This window comes from Ctenopharyngodon idella, chromosome 18 (genome assembly GCF_019924925.1).
Source record: "Ctenopharyngodon idella isolate HZGC_01 chromosome 18, HZGC01, whole genome shotgun sequence".
NCBI classification, from domain to species: Eukaryota; Metazoa; Chordata; class Actinopteri; order Cypriniformes; family Xenocyprididae; genus Ctenopharyngodon; species Ctenopharyngodon idella.
Window position 1 is genome coordinate 27,576,580 of NC_067237.1, and position 26,821 is coordinate 27,603,400.

The 26,821-nt window shown below is 38.6% G+C and overlaps 1 protein-coding gene across 3 annotated transcripts in view; it reads left to right on the forward strand.

Moving 5' to 3' along the window:
* tspan9a (tetraspanin 9a) overlaps nt 1-26,821 on the forward strand; it is a 230,514-nt gene that overhangs the window by 33,911 nt on the left and 169,782 nt on the right. For 2 of the 3 annotated variants that reach the window (XM_051870807.1, XM_051870806.1), the window contains exon 2: nt 21,665-21,738. The exons of the other annotated variant lie outside the window; for it this stretch is intronic. The gene's annotated coding sequence lies outside the window, so the exon portion shown is untranslated. The remainder of the gene's footprint in view (nt 1-21,664; nt 21,739-26,821) is intronic. 3 annotated transcript variants of the gene reach the window in all.

Here is a 26,821-nt window from a genome sequence, read left to right on the forward strand (position 1 = left end):
GCGATCGAGTTGCATGTAATGCCAGTCTTTGAAATGATGAAAGACACCCATAAAGTTGGAATCTTGTTGCCACAGAAATCCGTCACACATGTTGGCCAGGGTTTGATTAATACCCTTGTGAAAATTCTTCTCAACATGACTGGGGTTCATTTCTGCAAACTGAGCATGCCATTTTAAACCGAATCAAGAATTCCTCTATAAGCACTCGGGGTCTTTAGCACCTTCCTTGGTTTCCTATGGCCAGTGATACACTGCCTGATTATGATCTCCTCCCGTTTGAGCTTTAAGTCCAGCAGCTAGTTGTGTTCTCCAAACAGAATAGTCATAAATATGCAGTCATATATTCTTCTATTCAGGGGGTCTGTTAGGACTCAATAAGGATGGCTCTTGGCCATTATGAAGCAGTTTTGGACAAATTGCTTTGGAATCTTGTCCTGGTCCCCAGAGAGGGGACACTATTGTCTATGGCTCTGGATATAGGTAAGGTTTTGTTGAAATTGCAGGAATGACTTGTGATGGTCTTGAGGGCATTATTTAAAATGGGGAACATTATAAACAAAACCAAAAAGTGTTTAGGAATTTGTAACTCTCATTAGTGACCTATGGATATGAATGTTGTAGTCCCTAATGACAGTTGTAATGAACTTTCAATTTGTTCATGAAGCTGCCATTTTTATGTATATGTGTCCAGCAATGAGCATGACAACAAAAGCATTTACTGAATAAATTTGAATAAATGTTTTTCATTTTTAATGCATTTATAAATAACTGTATTATTATAATTATATTTATATACTGTACATAAAATTAATGTGTATATATATGCAAATGGATACAGTACATAAAGTGGAAAGAAATTAATACTTGGGTTTTTAAAGTCTCTTGGTTTCTAAAGTTGAGAATCTGGGCTAATAGCCCAACGATTGCAGGTATAATCCTTGGGAAGCAAGATCTGTGAACTAAAGAGCTGTCTACATCCTCTATCATGATTGTGCCTTTGAGCATAGAAGCACTTAAAGCCAGGATTCTTAAGGTGACCTGTCCATGCAATGTACTCTAAGTCACTTTAGATAAAAGCATCTGCAAAGTGACTGGTAACTAGGAGAACATATTTTAGAAAACACTGTGGGCTCCTGTGTTTCCAACCTAAGAGACAGAAGTGGAATCTCTTCTCGACTAAGAACACAAGTTCAGAGTTTTATAACTTCTATTGAGAAAATTATGTGAATATCCAGCATACAGTTCAAGGTTTTCACTTAGCCCAGATTCCCAGAATGTAACTAAAGTATTTGTGTGGTAATGATTGTCTTGTAAAGGAAAAGATAAAGTCAATTCTGAGAATTGTTTCTGAGAACTGAAACACATTACAAAGACTGTGAATGTAGCACTGAATTGTGGAGTTAGAACGTTAAAGTTTTTCACCAATTCTGTGTTCAGGATTTTTTATAATAACTACAGCGTATTAGCATCAGTGGCTCACACTCAATCACAAGTTACTGTCATTACCATTAGTTACTACAGTCTACTTTTTTTATAACTAGCTATGCCTTCGTCACACAAATGCATATTACTTGGTTGCGATAATATACTAAACAGTTCGGTCTCCTTATTTAAATTTCCTAAAACCGGTGATATGGAGAAGAGGTGGATTAATTTTGTGAAGAGCCATCTTGATGGAGAGTTGACAATCACTATCAACATCCACCTCTGCAGTGATAATTTTACACCGGATTAGTTTTACAAACTTTCATCAGAGACAACTGGGATACACTGATAATCTGCTGTTATTGGTGAATGGGGCTGAACCGACTATCTCCCCTCCCGGCCTTCATCCTCCTGTCTCGTGATGCCGACATTTGGTACACAGTTGGCAGTATTTGCCCACCAATGAGTGTAAGTTGCCTGTGCTTATGTTAGAATTAGTAAGTAGTCCACAGTAACTCTAAATTTTGCAACCCTCTTACGTGATTCTTTTGTTTATATGCATCAGTATGTTTGACTCATTAGACAAGTAAGTTGAGAGAGACTGCGTGGTTTCAGCGCTGACAGCGGACATGCCCCCAGTGTTTGAGAGCAGAGAATACTGCTTATTTTCTCTTATTTTAATAACTTATTTAATTTACTTGGTGTTTTTTTTTTTTTTTTTTTTTTTTTTTTTTTTAAATCGTTCAAATTTGGCTTGGTGGTTAATAACACATTTTTCTGTGGTGTGACAAACTCAGAAAACATATTTTAATATTGCTTTACATGGACTTTAACCAAAAAAATCAAAATTTTGTGTAGTTGTGGTTAGGGCTGTACGATATATAGGTATTTTCTGATAAAAATTGTGATTAAAAAAAATGTTTGTAGGGCTGCACAGTTTGGCCAAAAATGTTGTGATTTTATTTTATTTTTTTATTTATTTATTTATTTTTGTATAAATCAATACGACTATAAAAAAATAATAATAATACGGAAGAGGATTAGGGCCATGCAATAATTAAAAAAAAAAAAAAATTGTTAAAATTGTTACATTTAAAGAAAAAAAGTCAAAATACAATGTTGAGAATAAAATCATGAAATTTCAAGAATAAAGTTGTTTCAAGAAAAAAATTGTTAAATTTCGAGAATAAAGTCGTGTTTCAAGAAAAAAATTGTTACATTTCTAGAAAAAAGTTGAAATAAAATGTTGAGAATAAACACGCATTCAATCAGTGTCATGTTCATTGCATACTGTTGGAGTTGGATCACTTAGTCAAGCCATATTTTAGGACTTCTTTCAATAACAAAGATATATCAGCTTTAGCTAATTATAACCAAAATATTAGTAGGCCTAGCATACAAACTTTAAAGAGAATAATTTCACAATTCTCGATTCCAACATTTGCCATACTTTTATGTGTATTTGTCCGTTCAAGCACAAGAATTCTGAGCGCTCTCTGTGTGCGCGTGTAACCCCTCTATCCAGGTCCTACTCGCCCCGCTCTGCGCGGGCCTCGAACCTGAGTCTCCGGTGTGGGAGTTAGACGCTCTAACAAGGAGGCTAAAGGCTGCAACACAGCTTTTATTAGCCAATGTCTGTTACACTCACCCCCCTAAACCTCACTCCCATCCAGGTCACAGCACCAATGTAACCCCTCTATCCAGGTCCTACTCGTCCCGCTCTGCGCGGCCCTCAAACCTGGGTCTCTGGTGTGGGAGTCAGACGCCCTAACAAGGAGGCTAAAGGCTGCAACACAGCTTTTACTAGCCAATGTCTGTTACACTCACCTCCTCTAAACCTCACTCCCATCCAGGTCACAGCACCAATGTAACTCCTCTATCCAGGTCCTACTCGTCCCGCTCTGCGCGGGCCTCAAACCTGGGTCTCTGGCGTGGGAGTCAGACGCCCTAACAAGGAGGCTAAAGGCTGCAACACAGCTTTTACTGGCCAATGTCTGTTACACTCACCTCCCCTAAACCTCACTCCCATCCAGGTCACAGCACCAATGTAACCCCTCTATCCAGGTCCTACTCGTCCTGCTCTACACGGGCCTCCGGCGTGGGAGTCAGACGATCTAACAAGGAGGCTAAAGGCTGCAACCTCTAACGTCAGTCGCTAGAGCATCTCTTGTGATCAGGGGAGTGAGGTTTACGTGCACAGCTCTTACTAGCCTACGTCTGTTACACACACTATGGATGGATGAAGCGCCATATGCTGAAGGCGGCAGTGCAAAACAGTGAATCTAATCATCATACAGGCAAAAAGTTTTCTTGCGAGTAGGCTACATCACGTAAATTGGACTCTAATCAGTATGCATTGAACATGACACTGATCGAACCTTTATTCTCAATATTTTATTTCAACTTTTTTTCTTGAAGCAAAATGACTTTATTCTTGACATTTTATTTGGACTTTTTTTCTCGAAATGTAACAAGTTTTTTTTCTGGAAACACAACAACTTTATTCTCAATTTAATGATTTTATTCTCAACATTGTATTTCGACTTTTTTTCTCAATGTATTGACTAACATTATAATGACTTTATAGTCAAGGTGCTTTTATTTTTTTTATTATTGCTTGGCCCTAATCCTCTTCCATAAAATACTAACCAAATAATACTAAATAAAAATATTAATCAAATAGGAAATATTGCTAATTTAATATTTCACTGTAAAATAAAAAATAATGTTTAAATAAATATAAGTTTAGGAAGATGATTGGTGCATGTTGTGTTCCCAAATGCATAAAAGACTCAAACTCAGAGCAGATGCAGTGATAAGTTTGTGTGGAGCAACATATACTGTGAACCGGGCCACTGTACAGACGCTAACACACAGTGCTGTGCTTCACAATTAAACATGCAGCACATTTTTTATTTTATTTAATTGACTAGCAGCCTTTGCGATTTTAATAATCGCAGTAAGCCAATTCACAAGTTCAGTTTTATTTCAATTAATTGTGCAGCCCATGTGGTTTGACCATTTATAAGCATCTACCTTAGTAGTATGTTAAAGGGGACCTATTATGCCCCCATTTACAAGATAAAATAAGTCTCTGATGTCCCCAGAGTGTGTATGTGAAGTTTTAGCTCAAAATACCCCACAGATAATTTATAGTTTGGTTCAATTACGGTTATAATTTACATTGTCTTCTTGTTTTTATCTATATATTAGTACAAGCCTGTTTACCGATGAGTTTTATGACGTTTATTGTACTTCACACAAAATATGAAGCGTCTGTCTTCACTCTAGAAAATCACTGTAAGAGCTTAATAAAACAGTGCAAGTGTACATTAAAATATTATCCATAAACTCTCTCTCTCTCTCTCTCCCTTGCATTATCATCAAGATACACAGCGAAGTACACAGAAACACTTGTTACAACTAACAGTAAACAAATATATACATTATGCCTTTTCGGGTGGTGCTTAATAAACTGGTAAACTTTGTTAAAGTGCCCTCACCTTCATTACTGCCGTATCCAGTATCACTCTGGAGACTGTATGTTTTGTATTGTCCCTTTGTATTGACATTCTTCACAAAGCAGTCTGGTGTGAAATGATTCGCGCAGACATAAACAAATTTCGGTAGAGTTGAGGGAGCATTTTCTTCAAAAACAAAGTGATTCCACCTCTTCTTCAGTGGCTCAGATTTAGGGAGTAAATGGAGATAGCTATGTGGATTAATCCATCCAGCTACAGAACACCTAAAACGCTTGGGAGACATTCTCGTCAGTGCAGCAATGGCGGACTGTACAACTGACTGTAAACTTGCTCAGGGCGGTTCTATGTTAAAATGGCAGTGTCTGTCAACATTCGTGGGCGGGGCCTGTGGCTTTTGTGACGTCACATTGCCAGATATCTGCAAACGGCTTGTTCTGAGACACTGCTTATGATTTATGGGGATTAAAAAAAAAAGGAGTGGTTGGATTTTTATCATTATAGGGTGGTTGTGTACACACACTGCCAACACACATTTATGTCCAAACACCATGCAAAAGTGAATTTTGCATAATAGGTCCCCTTTAAAGTTTGTTGAGTTGACCTTGGATTACCTTTTTTCTCTCTCTGCTAATGCAGCTCTTCCCCTCTATTCTTTTAGCATCTCCATCCATAAGTCTAGACAGGTATTCATTTTCTCTGTGTGAATCCCAGGCCGAAGGTTTGTGTTGTTTATAGTTGTCTCACTACCAGACAACAGCCCTGTATTCCCTTAGAGACTCCCTGGGTGGCCTGTCTACTTGACCGTACATTTCTCTTCTAATCTGCTCAGCAGGGGATGTAAGGGTATGTCAGAGGCTGTTGTCGTGAATCACTTTGACTTTCTGTGTGCATGTGTAATGATTATGGTCACAACCCGTCGTCCCAGTTTTCCAGCTCTGTTATCCGCCACTTACAATCTCGCAGATGATTATTCATTATCTTGATTTCATCTCGAGTTCAAGCGTCAATTGAAGAGGTTTTGTATATTTTATGATAATTCAGACATGCGGATTCAATTTGACTTTCCCCTTTCTGCAAGGTGCTGTCGCACTCCTGGCCTCTTTTGATCAGAGCTCTAGTGATCTCTGCTCTGAAAAGTCCATTACTTGGGGATTTTCTTAGGTAGGTAATATACTGCAAATCCAGCAGAGAAACGTTTCAGCAAGATTGACGGCCGTCTCTACGCATTTTGCTCATTTCGTTCACTCTCTCACTTTTCCTTAATGGCGTCCCAGTCTGTCACTATAACACCAGAGAGCTTGCAGGACTTATGGGTAATGCAGACAAGAGTCAATGATGAAAGCATAGTCAAGATTAAGTGTGAATCCTGCAGTTGCAAGATGGGAAAAACATTGAGCCTGGACTTTTTTACCTGCTGTGTTGGATCAGGGGCTCTACTAAATGTTTCGCTTCTCCTGCCAGACGTAGTTTCTCTTGTTTTCATGACCATTTTGGTCACTAGGACATTTAAAGCACAAGTAGTGGCCAGGTGTGTGAATGAGCATCTGCAAGCGCGTGACCGCTGACAGGATGTGAAGTTAGAGCTGTGTTACTGCTAAATATTATGGCATGTTGCTTAGGAAAGGCCAGTCACACCCAACTCTGAAGTTGTGGTGAGAGTTAAAATAGGCACAATGATGCACATCATTAATAGTCGCCTATCAGCCATTCCACATTTCCACGTGCCTCCCGCCTAGGGTGCCTGATATATTTATATCACATTTTTTTTTTAAAAATGTTGGTCAATATATCATTGCTTACAATATACACTACCGTTTAAAAGTTTGGGGTCAGATCAGGTTTTTTTTTTTTTTTTTTTAAAGAAGAAGAAAATAATATCTGTTCAGTAAGGGTTAGGGCTGCACGATTTATCACAATTAAACCGCACGCGATTTGGCTAAGGCTGCGATTATTTTATGCACAGCTTGTCAGAGATGTGCGGCTCTGTGATCAGTAGTAAATGCTTCTTCATTTGGAAGCCAGAGGGCGCTCTTGCGCAGAAACTCCAAATATGCCCTGCCGCAGAAGAAGATAACACACGTCATATCGCTGTAGCTGAATAAACAGAAGATTGAAACGCTTTGAGTAAACATGACTAATAAACACACGACTGCCTTATTCTGTGTAAGAAGCCACATCACCTCACAGAAGGATGCTCAACTGTCGTTATTAAGTGAGTTTGGAGTAAAAACATGTTATTAAATGTTTCTTTTGTTGGACAGGATGTTAATAAATGTTTCTCATGTCTGGAAAGATGTTTGACGCGTGTTGCTTTTGCAAATCTACATTATAAGCGACTCAAACTCGCAGTGCTTTCAGATGGATTAGCATTTGGAGCAATATTTCAAAGACAAGCTCGCAGTCTTTGCGATTTCATAATCGCACTAAGAATCGCGTTTAAGTGATAATTGAATTAAATTCAATGTTATTTTTCGTATCGTGCGATAAAAGTTTCTTTAGCAGAATCTGTTTAGAAGAGTCATTTGCTCTTGAATCAGTCTACATTTTTTGATTAGACTTATTTTGCAGTATGTGTTCTTTTTATCTCATCTTATTCAGTTCAGACTGCAAACTCAGAACTCAGGTAAAGCCAGGTGACACTGTCATTGAATTTAGCAAAGCCAGTCTTGAGGTCTGTCCCCAGTGGCCTGTCCTGCCATAGCCTTAGTGTGTGTGTGTGTGTGTGTTTGTGTCAGCGAGAGAGAGAGAGAGAGAGAGATTTCATGAGATGCCAGATGCTGAGGAACCTCGCCATGACCCGGTCTACATTTACAGTCTGCTATAAAGCCATTTGAGGGATAGAGGGAACAGGAAGTTCGCCTGACTGTATCTGGTATCTGTATGTGAGTGTACAAAATAAAAGGACAGGAAAATGGATAAGTTTTAGTTGGAACCCAGTGTGTAGCTTTGCACCTGCTTGTTAGCAAGCAGGACGTAAATGAGCAGTTTGCATCAGTCTTACAGTTCATCAAGTCAGCCCTAAGCACATCTCTCATCCCACAGAAAGCAGCCATTTCTTGATTTCTTGCAGGGCTCCAGACTTTAAAAATGACAAGGGAACAATTGTCTTCTAAAATGAAGCAATTAGGAGGCAAATTACTTATTTAGTTGCCAAATTACAAAATTGCTTGATAAAGATGGATTCTCAGAACCTCTACAGTTCATTGAGTTCAGTGTGTTTACCATTGGAAAAACAGTAATTGCTGTGTAGTTCACTCAGTCTATCTCAAATCGTTCAAAATCATTTTGTTCCTTTTTACTTTTAAGAAAAAACAGAGTCTCTGCTTTAAATTTTGTCAGTTTTATCATGAAATTCAAAAAATAAATACTGTTTGGCACTCTTTAATGTTACATGACAGATTGCTATAGCCGTCTCAGCACACCTGAACCGATTGTCTCCATCTTTACTACTAGTTATGGCATGAAATAGACATGAATGAACATCGGAAGGTATGTGGAAAGATACAGTACAACTTACTGAAGTGTATCATGTCTCATGTAATCACGTTTCAACCACCGAAAGACGTCAATAAAACAGCTTGTGAACATGTTACATAATGTTGCATTTACCTCAGGAAAGCCATTAAATGCCCATAACCCATTAGTTTGCTAGAAAAATAATGTTAGAATGGAGCATTTTGCTAAATATATTATATATTTGTTTTATTTGTTGTATTTATTATGATTTATTTAATCTACATGTATGATTGACTGTAACTCAGTCTTTAATTTGAGTGTTGATTATTTTATATAAAATAAATTAATATTAATATTAAATGTAATAGTTTGTTGTTAAAGGGTTAGTTCACACAAAAATGAAAATGCTGTCATTAATTTCTCACCCTCATTTCGTTCCACACTCGCAAGACCTTTCATCTTCAGAACACAAATTAAGATATTTTTGATGAAATCTGATAGCTCAGTGAGGCCTGCATTGAAAGCAAGATAGACACTTTCAAGTGCCCAGAAAGGTACTAAAGTTATATTTAAAACAGTTCATATGACTACAGTGGTTCAACCTTAATGTTATGAAGCGACGGGAAGACTTTATTCAACAATATCTAGTGATGGGCAATTTCAAGCTTCAAAGCTTTACAAATCTTTTGTTTTGAATCAGTGGTTCGGAGCGTGTATCAAACTGCCAAAGTCACGTGATTTTAGTTAACGAGGCTTCGTTACGTCATAAGTGTTTCTAAATTTCAATGGTTTACCACTGGGGGGGGCGTGACTTTGGCAGTTTGATACACACTCCGAACCACCGATTCTAAACAGAAGATTCATAAATCTTCGAAGATTTATTTATAATATTATTATAATATTTATAATATTAACTATTAATATTATAGCAATATACACTGTAAACCCGAATAAGTTGGCAAAACTCAAACAATTTGAGGTAATCAGTTACATAAAAAGTTTTTAAGTTAAGAAATTCAAAGTTTAAGTAAGCAGAACTGGCAGATTTAAATTTTGTACTCATACGTTTTATTTGCAATTGAAAATTTTAAGTAAGTTAATTCATACATTTAACAAATTATCATGTAATCACAATTTAAGTATTTTTAGTAGTGGAAATTTAGCTGTCTATAACCAGTTAATTCAGCAAATGCTAATTGGTAACACAATGCTTTGATAACATTAGCATAGCATAGCAATTGCTGAAAGAGTACGACAATATAGAACATTTAACATATACCTGTTCTCAAATCAAGCTCACCCCCCTCTTCTAAATTAACATAGCAAAGCATTAAACACTACTAAATCTCCCACTTAACATTAATCTTGCACAAAAAATATTATATAACACTTAATTTTAGCATTTACTCTCCCTTTTGAGTGTCATGGCAAAGCATGCTGGGAAATAGTTTGGTTTCAGGTAAATTTAAGTTTGTCTAAATTAAAAGAATCAAGTTCATAGAACTCAAAACAGTTAAACAATTCAGATTTACGTAAAATATGTCAGTTTTGTGAACTCAAAAGAAAAAGAAAGTTCTAAATACTAAGTTAATTTGTTAATTAAGTTAATTTGATTGAACTAATTTGTTTAAATTGAGTTTGCCCTACTCAAACCAATTATTTATTTTGAGTGTTGGGGTTTACAGTGTGCCAAGTGAGAGGGTTTACACTACAGCATGAGGGTATTACAGCAATAGTTGAGCATTAGTATTTACAGAATTAGTTTGCTGTTTTTGCACCTTTAGTTAAGAAAAATGGATTATACTTAATCCATTTTATTTTATAAAATATTTCCAAATGAATTGATATCAAATTGAATCAAATCATTAAATGTTTGTATTTTTACATTCGCATCCATTTTAGTCGCAGTGTGGAGCCCCTTGCTTCTCTGTTGTCTAGCTTGTTCTGTCTCTGGGTCCATTTTGTTTTCTTCATTTACAGCGCTGGAGGGTTGTTGTATGACACTTCCATGCATCTACCTGGGCTCTGTGTATTAATGCATGTGCCTATTTAGCGCCTCGGCAGCAATCCCTCAATTCAGCCCACTGCCCAAACAAAGCATGGTACACGCAGCCGCTTGGGAGACGCTAACAAACTCCAGCAGAGCTCTGTTCTGGGGGTGTGCCTTTAATTCATCCTGGAAAAGTTCTCCCTTGAGAACAGGTGGCTGTGTCAGCCACATGGAGCTTAAGGTGCCAGAGGTCATTACTAGCTGCTTTATTGTCCACGGCAGTCTGTGAAGGGACTTGTGGCGTGTGCTGCAGAATCAAGGTTATGGCCAGGGGTCAGATGACATGGGCTGCTGCTCTGTAGCTCCACGGGGCAACTAATGAACTGTCTGAGGCAGTGAAATGCCTTCTGGCTTGAGAGAGTGCATTACATCTAGAGCTCAGGTTTATTTCTTCCACCATTGCACATTTATACAAATTATGGATGAGGAAAGTGACAGCAATGATTAATCATAAATAATGCAAGTTTGCATTAAAAAGCATTTAATTGCTAATTCTCTAATTTAGTTACAGTGGCAGTACCTTGCGGTGTGATTGAAGCTGGGACAGAAACCATAGTCAGTATGTTTATGTGCACTTTAAATGTTTAATTTTAGATGGGCTAAACAATAATTTGTTAATCTTTAGTTTGACTAAAATTGTTAGATTTTTATGAAGTCTTGCGCTTCAACGGCGCTTGAAAATGTGATTTTTTTTTTTTTTTCCTAGCATAACACATTAATTAAAGGTGCAATGTGTAAAATTTGCGAGGATCTATTGACAGAAATGCAATATAATATACATAACTATGTTTTCAGTGGTGTATAAAAACCTTACATAATGAACCGTTATGTTTTTATTATCTTGAAATAAGCCATTTCTATCTCATTCACCGCGGGTCCCCTTACATGTTAAATCGCCATTATGCTCCGGCATGTTTCTACATTAGCCCTAAACGGACAAACTGCTCTACAGAGCGCGTTTAGTCACTATGTTGTGCTGCTTCTAAATCGTTCTTGTTTTTAGAGGTAGCTTGCATCGTCACTACGTTGAATACGCACAAAGTAGTAGTAGTCGTGTGGTTTATTAGAAGCAGAGACCGTTCTTTATCAGAAGAAGAAACATCATTGCTTCACTAGCTACTCTCTGCTGTCTCAGACGACATCTTTGTCTTGTGTCGGCCAGACAGCCACCATAGCTTCTCCGAAAGGTAGGGTTGAGCGCCAAAATTTACACATTGCACCTTTAAATAGTACATGAAATATATGTATATTTTCCCATTAAGTGATATATTACTATGTTACTAAATGCTAGCAAACAGAAGGACACAATGCAGTTATTAAAGACACCCTCCCAATGGAAACTCTCAAAGGTTTCTGTATTCATCTGCTCTATTCTGACCTTTCAAAGTTGCTTTCAGAATTCTCCATTCACACTTTGACTTCTCAACATCACCCGTCTTACAGGAACCAGTTAGTGGAAGCTGAAAACCACGTCTTGTCCCCTGCCTATGCCTGTGCATTTACTGTTTTCTCCTTTTTTCTATTCCTCTCCTCCTCTCCCTCCTGCCTTGCATGTTCTTCTCCTTATTTAGCCCTTGTTGCGCTCATGTTGCGCATTTCTGTGGCACTCAACCCTTTAGCGCACAGCTATCAAGCTACCAAGCAGCGATGTTTGAATCACGGGTAACGAGCAGCCAAAGAGCTGCTATTTATAGCGCCTGCCCCACGGCCTTGGAGCAGCATGTCAGAGTAACATAAACCTATTAATCTTTTTTTCTCTGCTTGTTTAAGTCGTACTTCTGTACATCCCTGCACACATTCCTGTGGCATTTTAAATAACCATGAGTATTGATGTGTGTTAGTATTTGTTGGCAGACCACTGTGAAGACAATGCTTCAAATCTTTTCTTGGGGCGATTGCACCACTGGTTGGATAAATTAAATTTTCTCAGCAAACACATCACAATAATCTGTTGCATACATTGACTTGGTTTTCATTAAAACACTTTTTGTTCATCCTCTGTAATCCTTTCAACCAAGAGTCTATTAGTTTTAATAGCACTTTGGAGTTGCACTGGGAAAAAAATTTTATCCCATAATGTGCAAAGGCTTATATCCCAGTGGACACAGAGTAAGGGTCGGTTTGTTTTATCTGAAGAATAGCTCATTGAGTAACCGAATCTCACTGAAAATATTTCCCTCAGGTTCACAGAGGAACTCTGGGAGGCTTGTGCGATGATGTCATGCTGCCTTCAGGATGATGGGATGGATCAGGGCTCTTGCAAGGCGCTGACAGCTCATCCTGTAGTTATGCCACACTTGCTGCTCGCTCTGCAGTGCCACGGCAAGCGTCTGAGTGGGATCAGAGGAGCTTTTTGGGGGATGGGGAGGGATTCACAGCTGCTGTACACCACTCAGAATTCCACTCAGAATTCCACCGGCTCTTTAACCATTCACATTTGTTAAAATTTGGCCAGCGCTGGGAATCTTAGCTACGTTGCCGTTTCAGGTGCCAGCATTTGCATGGGGATCAAGAAGGAAATTCCTTGTAAAAGGGGACGGATGGTATGGCTGTGGATTAGTGTGCGCCGTTGTGCAATTTCAGAGTTGAATGTTGAAGTGCCAGACTTGATTATGTACTTAAATTAAAAATTATGGTATAATATGAAGTTTTGTAGTCAGTTATTATAAATGTAACAAAAAAGTTTTTGATACACTACAGTTTAAAAGTTTGAGCTCAGTAAGATTTCTGGTAACACTTTATTTTACAGTGTCCTTGTTACACATATTACATGTAGTTATGTAGTAATAACTATAATAAATTATGCATAATTACATGCGACTAACCCTAAACCAAACCCTAATCCTAACCCTAACCCTATAGTAAGTACATGTATTTAATTGTTATTACTCAGTACTTAAATATACTGTATAATTACACTGTAACAGGGACACATTAAAATAAAGTGTAACCAGATTTCTTTTTAAAGAAATTAATAATTTATTCATCAAGGGTGTATTAAATTGATCAAAAGCTACAGTAAACATTTATAATGTTAAAAAAAAATCTATTTTACATAAATGCTATTCTTTTGAACTTTCCATTCATCAAAAAATCCTGAAAGAAAAAAAAACAATGTATTATGATTTCCACAAAAAAATATTAAGCAGAACAACTGTTTTCAGCATGAATAATAATACGAAATGTTTCTTGAGCACCATATCAGCATATTAGAATGCTTTCTGAAGGATCATGTGATACTGAAGAGTAATGAAGCTGAAAAATTCAGCTTTGACATCATTGGAATAAATGACATTTTAAAATATATTAATAAATAAATAAATTGTAATTATATTTCACTTTTTTGTTGCTTTTACTTTATTTTTGATCAGGTAAATGCAGCATTGGTGAGCATAAGAGACTTATTATAAACATTTTCAAGTTTTGAACAGTTGTGTAGAAACTATAGAAAAATGAAGAATTTCTTTTCCCATATATAATATAATTCTTCAATTTTCTATTAAATACATAAAAAATTAAATGGAAAATACACAGACTGTTGGCTTTACCAGAAGCACATACCATCAATTGCTAACCTCAGAGCCCATTGTAGGTCTGTCTGAAAAGGTTTATACAGATTTGTTAAAAATCAATGTCTCTATAGAGAAAATGAATGGGATTTTGACTTCAGGAATCTGACTGTTGCACTCTGTTGGCTTTGTGTTGTTATTTTATTGGCTGAGATCCTAATATATGGTGAAAAATGCATGCTGTTTGTTATTTCCAGGGTCCAAGCTGTAAGCTTAATTTGCCAAGGGCTAAATGTAAATTGTTGGAAAGTACTGGCATCCTGATGAAAATGATAATAAGATCAGCATTAATCACTGAGTTTTATTACCCATGATTTTTAAAGTGACACATGGCTATGCATATACCATGCCATGTGTTAATAAACATGTTTTTTCCCCCATATTTTTTGATCTTTCCAGTACCGCTCTCCACATCTCTGCCTGAAACAACATGAGCTCATGCCAAAGGTGACTGGTTGCTTTGTGTCGTAATTATAAAGCAGAAGGTGAAGACAAGGACCGCCTGCCCTCTTACGCCCACCCTGCGCTGCTGGGTTAGTCTTAATAAAGATTACCTTCTTATAAGCCTGCGTTGCCTTGGGTATGTTGAGTGCAGTTTGAGGATGCGATCTCGCCCGCGACAATAAAAAGCTAATCATAGATAATCACCTCGCTGCAGGCAGGCAGCGCCTATATCTCCCCTTTCCCTGAACTATTGAGTTTGCAGTGTATGGGAAAGGCTTTTCAATCAGCCCACCATCTGCTGCTCAGGTGCACATGAGCCACACTTTATTTTGACTGTTTGCTGAAAAACAACACTTTTATAAAGGAGATGTATGAGTAATCGACAAAAGAGATGGGACTGTATTTGTGTAAACAAAAGGTTTGTTTTGTCTGAGTTTCTTGAAGTGCTGTTTTTTTTTTTTTTTTTTTTTTATGGTGGAGTTCAAGAGCTTACTTTTTTCAACATGTGGCATCGAACAAAATACAAAGAAGCATTGAGAGATGGAAAAATCAATGAGCCTTTTGTGAAATATTTTTTTTCAGGGCTTATTCAGCCGTATAAGTCTTTTCCTCTCATCTTTTGTCCGCGCTCTTGTTTCATTTCTTCATACTGTCCTCCATTATGAAAACTGGATGAGCTTGCGGCCACAAATCGTTAATTGCCTCTCCTACATAAAGCCTCATTCTCGGTTTAATGTGGCACTGTATCCTCCATACGCATCCTGGCTGTAACACTAGACAACCCTCTGGTGCTTTTTCTCTTTGCATAATCTTAACGGGCAAAGCCCTCGTCGCATCCCTGCAGCTGTGGTGACGCCATTCATAGCGCTCTGAGTTTATTCTCCTTTTCCCTTCTCCACAGCAGTTGGCAAACTTGAGTCCTCACTCCCAAGTCCCCCCATAAATGGCACAGGAGCAGACATTTACATAGCCCATTAGGAGCGGCACTGAATGGCAGAATCTGTACTGTTTAATGAAAAACACTCCATTGCAAATGAATATTTTATTGAGGATGCTGTTGACATGCTGTGGCGATGCTGTGCTACTGTGGCGTGCATTACTCATGTGTGAGACTGTGGAGAGGGCTTTTCTACTGACAGCAGATTAGACAATGAACTGTCAGAGATGTTCGTGTCACACCATAGGATTGTTGCTTGATCTCTTTGATCAAACTTCACTTGTTGAGCTGACATTTTTTGATTGATCTGGCTTGCGTTAGTATGTTTGAAACCAAATTTTAGATTTCATTGTGCAGTGCCGTACAAGTTCTTGTCGAACATATACAGTGGCTTTATAAAGTATTTGAACACTTAAATCACACTTTATAAAGTGTGAATGCCATTTTATGTAACAAAATATTAAATCAAAAAGTGGCATTCATTTATTTGGTTAAATAAAATAGTTCATTTTATTTAACCAAAGTTAATGCACCAACTGGTATCATTTAAAAATGTTTATTAGTGTAAAATGTCTATTGTAATTGATATATATAATGCCGTTTTTATGTTTAATGCAGGTGGTTGGTAAAGGTTTTGAGTTTTATAATATACAGTGGCAAGAAAAAGTATGTGAACCACTTGCAGAAGCTGTGAAAATGTTAATAATTTTAACAAAATAAGGGAAATAATACAAAATGCATGTTATTTTTTTATTTAGTACTGTCCTGAGTAAGATATTTTACATAAAAGATGTTTACATATAATCCATAAGACAAAAAAATAGCTGAATTTATTAAAATAACCCCATTCATAAGTATGTGAACCACTGATTATTAATACTGTGTGCGGTTACCTGGATGATCTACGACTGTTTTTTTTTTTGTTTTGTGATGGTTGTTCATGAGTCTCTTGTTTGTCCTGAGCAGTTAAACTGAGCTCTGTTCTTCAGAAAAAATCTCCAGGTCCTGCAGATTCTTCAGTTTTCTAGCATTTTTTGCATATTTGAACCCTTTACAGCAGTGACTGAATGATTTTGAGATCCGTCTTTTCACACTGAGGACAATTGAGGGACTCAAACACAACTTGTAAAAAAGGTTCAAACATTCACTGATGCTCCAGAAAAAAACATGATGCATTAATAGATGGAGTGAAAACATTTTTAATTTGAAGATCAAGGTCAATTGTATTTAATTTGTCTTCCGGGAAACATGCAAGTATTTTCTGTTGCTTCCGAAGGGCAGTACTAAATGAAAAAAAATTATATTCAAGCGAAATAAGAAAAATTTGGACCTCTTCATCCTGTTCAAAAGTTTTCACCCCCTGACTTTTAATGCATCGTGTTTCCTTCTGGAGCATCAGTGAATGTTTAAACCTTTTTTAATAGTTGTGTTTGAGTCCCTCAGTTGTCCTCCATGTGAAAAGATGGATCTCAAATTCATTCAGTCACTGTTGTAAAGGGTTCAAATATGCAAAAGATGGTGGGAAACTGAAGAATTTTTGGGACCTGGAGATTTTAACTGTTCACAACAAACAAGGGACTCATGAACAACCTTCACACAACAAAAAAACAGTCGTAGATCATCCAGGTAACCACACACAGTATTAAGAATCAATGGTTCACAAACTTTTGAACTGGGTCATTTTAATAAATTAAGCTATTTGGTTGTCTTATGGATTATATGTAAGCATCTTTTATGTAAAATATCTTACTCGGGACAGTACTAAATAAAAAATAACATGCATTTTGTATGATCTCTCTTATTTTGTTAAATTTTTGCACATTTTCACAAATTCTGCAAGTGGTTCATATACTTTTTCTTGCCACTGTACCTAGTAGAATAACAATGTGTGTGATCAATACTTCATTTAGAACATTATCTGTTCTTATCATTTCTAATCTTTAAAAGTACCTTCTTTTTGTGAAATGTTTTTCAGACATTAAAGGGGTGTTTGATTATGATTTCACTTTTTTAACTTTAGTTAGTGTAAATGTTGCTGTTAGAGCATAAACAACATCTGCAAAGTTACAACGCTCAAAGTTCATTGCAAAGGGAGATATTTTCTTTTAAAGAATTTTCTGTTTAAGGACTACAACAAATAACTGGTAGGGAGTACAACAAGCTTCTTCCCGGGTTAGTGACATCACTAACCCTAAAATTTACATAAACCCTGCCACCGAGAACATGCAACAAACAGGGTGAGGCCATGTTGGGCTGCTTTAGAGAAGAGGAGGAGTTGTTGTAGTAGAGTGTTGTTACCATGCCGTCATTTTACACTGGACTGCTTCACAAACGAGGATCAATTCAGTGCTGGATTTGCACAAAAAGATTAACATGACGGCACATGCTAGTTGATGAGTTGAATCAACTCCACAGCAACTACACAAATTTATAAATCCGACTCTGGTTTGAACAATCTAAGGCTAAACACCATACTGAAAATCGTCATTTTGGCTGCATGAGATTCTCCAGCTTTGTTGTTGTCGAGCAATCAATGCGCGAACAGTGTTTTTTTGCTCATACCCAAATAGGGGCAAATTTGACAAGCTATAATAAATGATCTGTGGGGTATTTTGAGCTGAAACTTCAGACACATTCTGGGGACACCAGAGACTTATATTAAAGCTTGTAAAAGGGGCATTATAGGTCCCCTTTAAGATTGGCCAAAGTTCTTTACTACTTAACTTTTGGAGCTGCTGTATGTGATCAACACATTGTGAAGGTATGGAAGAGAGGAAGTACAGTAGTTCTTATTTCGAGTCACCCAACACGACCAAATGGCTGGCTCTAAGCATGTCTTCCATCGTTCAGCACTTCAGAATGTCTGGCCCGTGTCCAGTGCTACAGTAGTCGGCCTGCAATGAACCCATATCCTTCACTGCATAGATCGGAAAAACATGTAAAATGTAGACTAAAGTAGTTTACAGCAACAAAGCTGGATTTTTTTCTGTAAAAGTCGATGACTTGTTTGGCAGTATGCGTTTACCAGTTTTATGCTAAAGAGCAGAGATGTTAATATGTTTTACTAACCAATAGCCCTCTCCAAGTATTATAGACCTCTTTGGATATTTCTACTTCCCTGGATAGAAGTTTGGCTTTGAATATAAAGGTTATGGACTAACCTGATTTTCTTCTTCTTTCTAGACTTAACTTTTCTTTGGTACTACATTCAGACCCAGATATCTTTGAGTTACAATCAAATTCCCTATCAAACATTCCTCAGGCATGTCATCATACTCTGGGGCTGTGTCCTTCATTCTCTTCCTGCTTAAAAAACGAGGAGGAGAAAGTCCGAGCATCCTGACCGGAGAGAACGACTGCAGCTGTTTGGGATTTAGGTGTAGAGGCTTTCCCTATGGAGCAGGATTACTAGGAGAAACTAGCTCAGAAACCCTACAGTGAGCTAGATAGTGGCATGGCACTGATGGATGAGAGCATGCACACATGAGCGCGTCTGCTTGTTGACTCTGTGTGCTTGTGTGTGTCCGTGCTGCATGCAAGTGGACAGACTGATGCCAACAGCTGTTGAACCTCCGTTTAGCGCCAGATCGGTTTTTTTCACGATCGGTTGCTTGCATGCGTGCACACTTGACCCCCGCAAGTCCTATCAAGAGCGGCATTGTTTGCATGGATTCCCTCTAAATCTATGCCTTGCTCAAGGAGCTTTTCACAGCATAATCAATGAGTCTTACTCATTCACATCAATAGAGTGCGGTGCATATCACTTACAGATGTGCTAAGCCGGCCCTTCTCCGGCTCATGTCCACACTCCGCAGCAGTTTCCACCTGTATCGGATTTGTTTGAAGCAGATGCACACTCTCTTGAGAGCTGTCCTGGAGCGCCCTTCTGTACCCATGTACCTTGACGCACAGCCTCTGTGACAAGGGCAACTGCTGTTGTCCTCTAAGCCCCTCCACCGCCACTAAGACCCAGCATGCACTGCATTTCCTCTTCAGCACTGCTTCAGATAAGCTCACAAATCAAAGCCCATAATTCTTTTTCCCGTTTTTTTTTTTTTTTTGTCATCTACTTTCCATTTTTTGTTAAAGAATAGATCTCAGTTCATTGTGAAAAGGTCACATCGGTCACTGTTTCATATTTACCCTCGAGGCTATAATCTTGCAGACGCTCATCTCAGTGATGAGTGGTTTGAGTTAATAGCGAATCGGGCCCTTCTACCCTCACAGAGCTTTTCTGCTAGGCGTAATGAGCATGTGCTGTGTTAAGATGTCCAGTTGTCATTGGACCGGTGGGAGACAGAAGTCCACTTCCGGAGTGCCGCAGACGGTTAGAATAACATCGGAACTGAGTAATGATGTCTCAGAGTGCGCTTCTGTTTATTGTCCTTGGATCAGTGTTGGATTGAGTCGGGTTTACATAGCAACTCTAAGTATTACGTAGGATGGTACAACAAAGGTGAATTTCATTTACGCTAATTGCAGGTCTTTATGTATTATATTTACTTAATTTTGCTTTGAAGCTTTAACCATTACTTTGAAAACTAGTTTTACTTGATTGCATGTTGTTCTCTTGGATCTAATTGAGGAAATTTCACTCAGCCAAAGTGTACAAGGACTGTTGTTTTCATGTTTAATGAAACAGACCTCTCTTTCTCTATGCAATTGATAAAGAGGCTGGTGGTTACACTTTTGCCACAATGTTAATGTCAGATTCTCCTCAGGAGATGAACACTACTGTATGACTTTAAAAACAAGGGTTTGCAGCTTTATAACAAGATATGGTTTGCAGAGAGATTCAATGTGGGAGGATGCAGATTTGTTTGTGCAAATGAAAGACTAAATTCAAGGAATCTTCTGGCACCCTGCTCTGAAATGGATTGGTGATGTCGATCTAGTGCATGGAGAGTCAGAATGATTGGGAAACATTTGGATCATCTTTAGCAGCCCCACAGCTGCATTTGTGGCTCTCTTGGATGGAGTCATTGTAAGTAAGGGAGGGAAAGACGATATACCATTTCTCATCTGAAGGAAATGGGAGGCGGAGGTTGCACTGTTGTAACTCACTCTCCAATAGGAGAGGGGTGGCCCAAGCTGTGCGTGCATGTGTGTGTGAGATTGGAGCTTTAAATCTGCTTGTAGACATCTTCTGCGCCCCTCATCTTAGCTGCGTTATAGAGAACTATCATTCACTCAACACTGCCACAGCTGCTTTATTGCACTCACTGTATCGCATAGCCTGCAAATGAATCTTCAACTGAATGTGTGTGAGAGTGTGATTGGTTGCTATCTATGTATATGAATATGTATATGTATGTGCATGTATACTGTATATTCTGATCCATCTAGTAATTTAAATGTCCAAAGTCCATGCACATATTCAAGAAGTTCACACATAAAATGTCCATTTACAAATTTGTGTAAGGAAAAGCAGTGCTAGAAAAGATATTGCTAGTTTTTCACCATTTTAAGCACAATTTCACTTTGACTAGTTTATTTTAATAATAATTTTAATATATTATTTTATATTTAAATCAAGTCAAATAAAACTATAAACATTTCATATAGTATTTTAATAATCAGTGTTGGGGGTAACACATTACGAGTTATGTAATCAGATTACTTTTTTCAAGTAACTAGTAACGCATTTCTTTTAAAAATACAAAAAAAAAAAAATAAAATAAAAAAAATATCCAAGTTACTTTTTCAAATAAGTAACTTAAGTTACTTTGTTTTCCCATTTAATGGCTGACACCTCTACTGTCTCCATGAGGAGTTGTGTGCGCTGTGTAAATACAAACCAGCAAGCCCAGCCCTGGAGAGAAAAAGTAACGCAACATTACTTTCCATAAAAAGTATCTAAGTAATGCAATTAGTTACATTTTAGGGAGTAACACAATATTGTAAAGCATTACTTTTAAAAGTAACTTTACCAAACACTGTTAATAATTGAGGTTAATAATTGAGGTTATATGCTTAAAGCATGTTAATTATAGAAAAAAAATGTGAATTTGATTGGACTGTAATGCTATAATATTGGTTAATATTATTTTTTGGTTATGTCAGTCAAAAATAAGATATTGAATTGTCTTTAGAGTAACATACATCAATGAATCCAGAGACAGGAATCCACTAAGTCCAGGAAATGTTATTAAATAAGCATGTAAGAGTAAATAGTATTTTGACTTTAATTTCAATTAATATCTTTCATGCAGTTATCGAAACAATCTAGGACAGTTTTTTTTAATGCTCTTTTCTTATCTTGTAGCTATAAATGTGGTGTGTGTGTGTGTGTGTTTTTCAGGAACCTGCTTTCTGTGAATTGCCTCCTTTTTTGGAAAGATAACAGACATCCTTGAATTGCTGTAAATTGGACGGGTAAGACTATACCATTTCCTAAAGCACAAAACTGTTTTCATTCAGTAATGATTCTACCCTATTATGATTAAGAATGAGTAAAGGGGAGACCAACCACCTGTAGAAACAAATAATGGTAAAAATCATTATATAGTACTCGAAATGCTAGCTGTATAAAAGAAAGTGCCACCTTTCAGTTGAAATCACTTTATTGATAATGCATTGTCTGGTCTATTTGCTCTAGAATGTGTATTAGTTGGACCTACAACCTTGACCATGGTATTTCTTTTAGCATGATTTTAGTTGAAACAAAATTTATAATACCATTATGTTCAGATTTTTGTTCATGTTTTGCCTTTAGGCATTTACAAAGATGGCTGTGAGTGAACTGACTGGCTCCAGTGAGGACTGTAAAGATGCTGGGATGACATTAAAATATTGATGTTTTATGGCACGCCTTAAGAGTTTCCTCTAAATTAGAAACATCCATTCAGATACAAGAGATAAAGCAGACTGGCCCCAAAGCATCATAAATCACATTATTCTTTGATTAGCGTTGAAATCTATAAAACGATGTCTTCCCATACTACCACATAATGCTGACATAATTTATAGAGATTCTCAAATGTATCTTAAATCATCTCTTGCTGCCTCCCTGAGCTCTATGAATATCCTGACCCTCTATAGATAGTCCTGCATATCTTGATTGGGCCTCATTACGAGGCTCATGCTCTGATATTTGACGACATAGTTGACTTGCTCACAGTGCATGTGATCTAACAGGACCTCTCGGTCACAGGAGCTCCTTCAATTCAAAGCAAGTTCGCGTGTGTGTAAAGTTGCTCTAGTTGTTCTCTTAACGACCCAAAGGCTGACACATCAAGGCTAGGGTAGCCAAACAAGCCAGCTAAAATTAGTGTGAGGCCAGATAACCTGCAGCAGTGGATCAAAGGGGTGCTGAACCGGCCGGCGTCAGCATGGCTAGGGATACATTCATGTGTTTGTGTGTGTGAATGCTAAGCTCTTGGGCCATATGGTATGAATATGATAACCGTGGTGTTGTCACTTATTCCAGTGAGAGATATATATATATATATATATATATATATATATATATATATATATATATATATATATATATATATATATATATATATATATATATATATATATATATATATATATATATATATAAGGGGTGTAATGGTTCGGTACATATCTCGGTTTTGAAGTCACGGTTCGGTACAGCAGGGGAGAAAACAAAACATTTTTATTTATTTATTTATTTTTTTAATTAAAGAAGTTTTCTGAACAAATTGTATCTATACCTTTAAATGAATTCAATTATAATTAAAAGTTTAAGGATTAAAAAAATAAATAAAAAATCTCTCCTAATGCTGTAAACTAAATAGGAAGCCCTTACTTGTTCAGTTGCAAGTTCAGTTGCTATTTATTTTTAGATATAATAATCAACACTCAAATAACAAATTGTATGCAAACTTGTAAACTGCAAATAAGGCAGTTTTTGCATTAACTTAATTATAAAATTATGTTTTTACTCCAATTTGTTGTTGAAATATAATCATTTACACAGTGTCTGTCATTTTGACCGATTTATTTAAACATACATTAAATAATCAAGACTTCACTAACTAAGTTAAGATATAATGAATATATAGGCTAATATAGTGCATATATTTAGCGAAAGAGTTCATTTCTCTGGCAAACTAACAAGCTGTGGACTCGCCTGAGGTAAATGCTACGTGACATATTGTTTACAAGCTGTTTTATTGATGTCTTTCCGGCGTTGAAACACTGATTGAGCGATTACATGAGATATTATACGTTTAAGTAAGTTGTACTGTGTCTTTCAACATACCTTCAGATGTTCATGTTTATTCTGTAACTAGTATTATAGAGGAAGAGATGATAATGTTCACTCGCACTTCACGCTGCCGCTTGAAATGAGGTGCCTGTACAGTGATCTGTCACGCCACATTAAAGAGTGTCAAAACAGCATTTTTTTTTTTGTTTGTTTAAATTTCGTGATAAAATGGACAGAATTTGAAAGATGACACTTTGTTTCTTATCGAAAGTAACAAAACATGGAGCTTATTGCGATTTTTGGTGGTTAGGCTACAACACGACATTCGTCGTGTAGATCTGGGTGGGGCAGCAGGGGGCGGGAGCGTTCGGTACTCCGTGAGAGTATCGCGGTATGTACTGTGGGTGGTGTATCACACTTTTACGGTTCGGTTTGAATAAAGTTACACCTTTAACATATAGGCGCCAATCCTGTGATATTCTATATTCAACAATAAAAAATCAATTGCATCTTTCAGACACAACTTATATTTATAGTTCATTTGAGGCAGTTTCTATGGTGTTATTTTAATGACAAATGTGTAGAGCGCGTGATTGTAATGCGAGAGCGCATCCAAGTAGCTAATGTGCGAGCTCTTGCACAAAACTGGACGTGCGCGCTCAAATATAGCCTACAGTGATCTCATGGCTCTGCTCTCGCTCAGATATTGTGTGCGCGCGCTCAATCTTTGTCATGTGCACTCGTGAATCGTGCTCTTGAGTTAAGTGCTTATTGTAACAGGTAAACAGGTAAACTGGATCATTCAAGTAACAACGTGGAGAATTAAGAATCAAGGGTAAACTTTTGAACAGGTTCAATTTTATAAATTCCGCTATTATTTTGTCTTGTGTACTACATGTAAACATCTGTTATGTGAAATAGCTTATTCAGGACAGTACTAAATAAAAAATAACATGCCTTTTTTATGATCCTTCTTATTTTGTTAAAAAGATGAACATTTTTGCATAGTCTGCAAGGATGTCCTGTGGTATCTGGCACAAAGACATTAGCATCATTAATATTAATTGTCAATTATTATAATAATTATATGAGTGTATTATATGAATTAAAAATAATTATAATTATTATAAAATAATAAATAATTAGCAGCAAAAGATGAGCAAGAATTTCTTTCACCCTAAACTGCTTTAATTTGTGGCTTTATTCCATCAGATACATGTCACTTTACTCACAGCTGATTGGTCCAGTTTGAGTTTGCGATCTCTAACCCAGAATAAAACCTGCTCCGGAGCAGGTTAGCCGTGTAGTGTAAGTTACCATTGCGATTGTCACGATCACTGTCTGTTCCTGTCAGTTCCTGGACTCCACTTCCCATAATCCTCCCTTCCAATCACATGCACCAATCACCAATTGCCACACACACCTGCAGATCATTACCTGGACTATTTAAGACACACACACACACCCTTTGCGAAGTCTTGATTTGCCGTGGTGGTCATTACTAAGCGTTTTCTTGTGGACTGTTTCCTGGTTTCCGTTTGGATTGTTTATTCTCTGTGACCCTTGCTGCCTGCCCTGATCTTTGCCTGTTTCCTGGACTGTGATTGTTTGCTGCCTACCCTGATCCTTGCCTGTACCCTGATTCTGTTTGTCTGCCGCCTGCCTCGACCATTGCCTGTCCTTGTTTATGTTCCTGCCTTTGCCCCTGTCTACCTGTGTAAATACTGTTCTTAATAAAGCTTGCAAATGGATCCCCACTCTGCCGACCCATCATTACAGAAGACTTCGCCAAATCAACGATCCAGCAGCTTTTCTGATGAACACTGGTCTGGTAGGAACTTTGCATTATTGTTATTAGGGCTCAAGCAGGGCTCACGATCGCTGGAGGAATATGTTGTGGAATACTTGGACATTGCTTATCATTCTGACTTGCCGGACTGTGCGCTGATAGACTTCTTCTGTGAGGGCATTAATCAGCCACTCAAATCACAACTCATTCGTGAGGGACCCCGTTCATCTCTAAGTCAATTTCTGGATCATGCTTTATTGAATGTTGGCTCTCCGTTTACTGTGGGTGTCGCGGAGGAATGCGACACCTCGTCTGGTCGCGTAATGGCTGCCGCGCCAGATGACACTCACAAAATGGCGGCCACCACTACTACAATGCCAAGTCAAGTCCAAGTTAAACTTCCCGAGTCACATCCCATCTCCGCTGATCTTCTAGATTTACATCACGTCTCTGGATCTGTTTGGGAGCGGAGTGGGTTGCGTTCCAGTGTGGCTGATCCACCGCTGACTTCAGCACGAGCGGCTGGCATTCCTAAGCCTCCGCCTGCCGCTTCGCACTCAAGCTCGCCGGTTGCTACGCCCTCAAGCTCGCCGGTTGCTACGCCCTCAAGCTCGCCGGTTGCTACGCACTCAAGCTCGCCGGTTGCTACGCACTCAAGCTCGCCGGTTGCTACGCACTCAAGCTCGCCGGGTGCTACGCACTCAAGCTCGCCGGTTGCTATGGACAAGATGGCCGCTTTGCCAGTGCCCACGGGCAAGATGGCCACCCCGCCAGTGTCTGGGAACATAGGGGTCGCTCCAGTCCGTGAGTCCGCTCCAACCCGTGAGCCCGCTGCAGCGCCCACAGAGGAGGTAGGCACAGAGCCACCGCCTCAACCATGTAAACGGAGGAGGAGGAGGAAGAAGGCTTCCTCCATCCCTCAAGGCCCGGAGGCCTTCCCAGAGCCCGCTGTAGGCCCGGAGGCCGTCCCAGAGCCCGTTGTAGGCCCGGAGGCCGTCCCAGAGCAGCCCGCTCTTCCTGATACGGCCACGGAGGCCTTCGCTGAGCTGCTCGCCCTGCCGGCGCCACCCGAGCTGCTCGCCCTGCCGGCGCCACCCGAGCTGCTCGCCCTGCCGGCGCCACCCGAGCTCCTCGCCCTGCCGGCGCCACCCGAGCTCCTTACCCACGAAACCGCCACGGCTTCCGTTGAATTCCCCAAGAACTTTTTTTGGGGGGGGGCCATATACCTGAGGGTGGGGAGCTTGTGGGTGGGGAGCTTGCGGGTGGGGATCCTGCACAGCCGCGATCATCAGCGGCCTCCGAACTGCTTGAGCTTGCGGGTGGGGACCTTACACGACCACGGCCTTCAACTGCCTGTGAACTGCTGTGGCCGGCTACGGATCCTGACCTGCCGTGGTCGCCCAAGCCACCTGACCTGCCATGGTCGCCCAAGGCATCTGACCCGCCATGGCTGCCCGTGGCACCTGACCCGCCGTGGCTGCCCGTGGCAC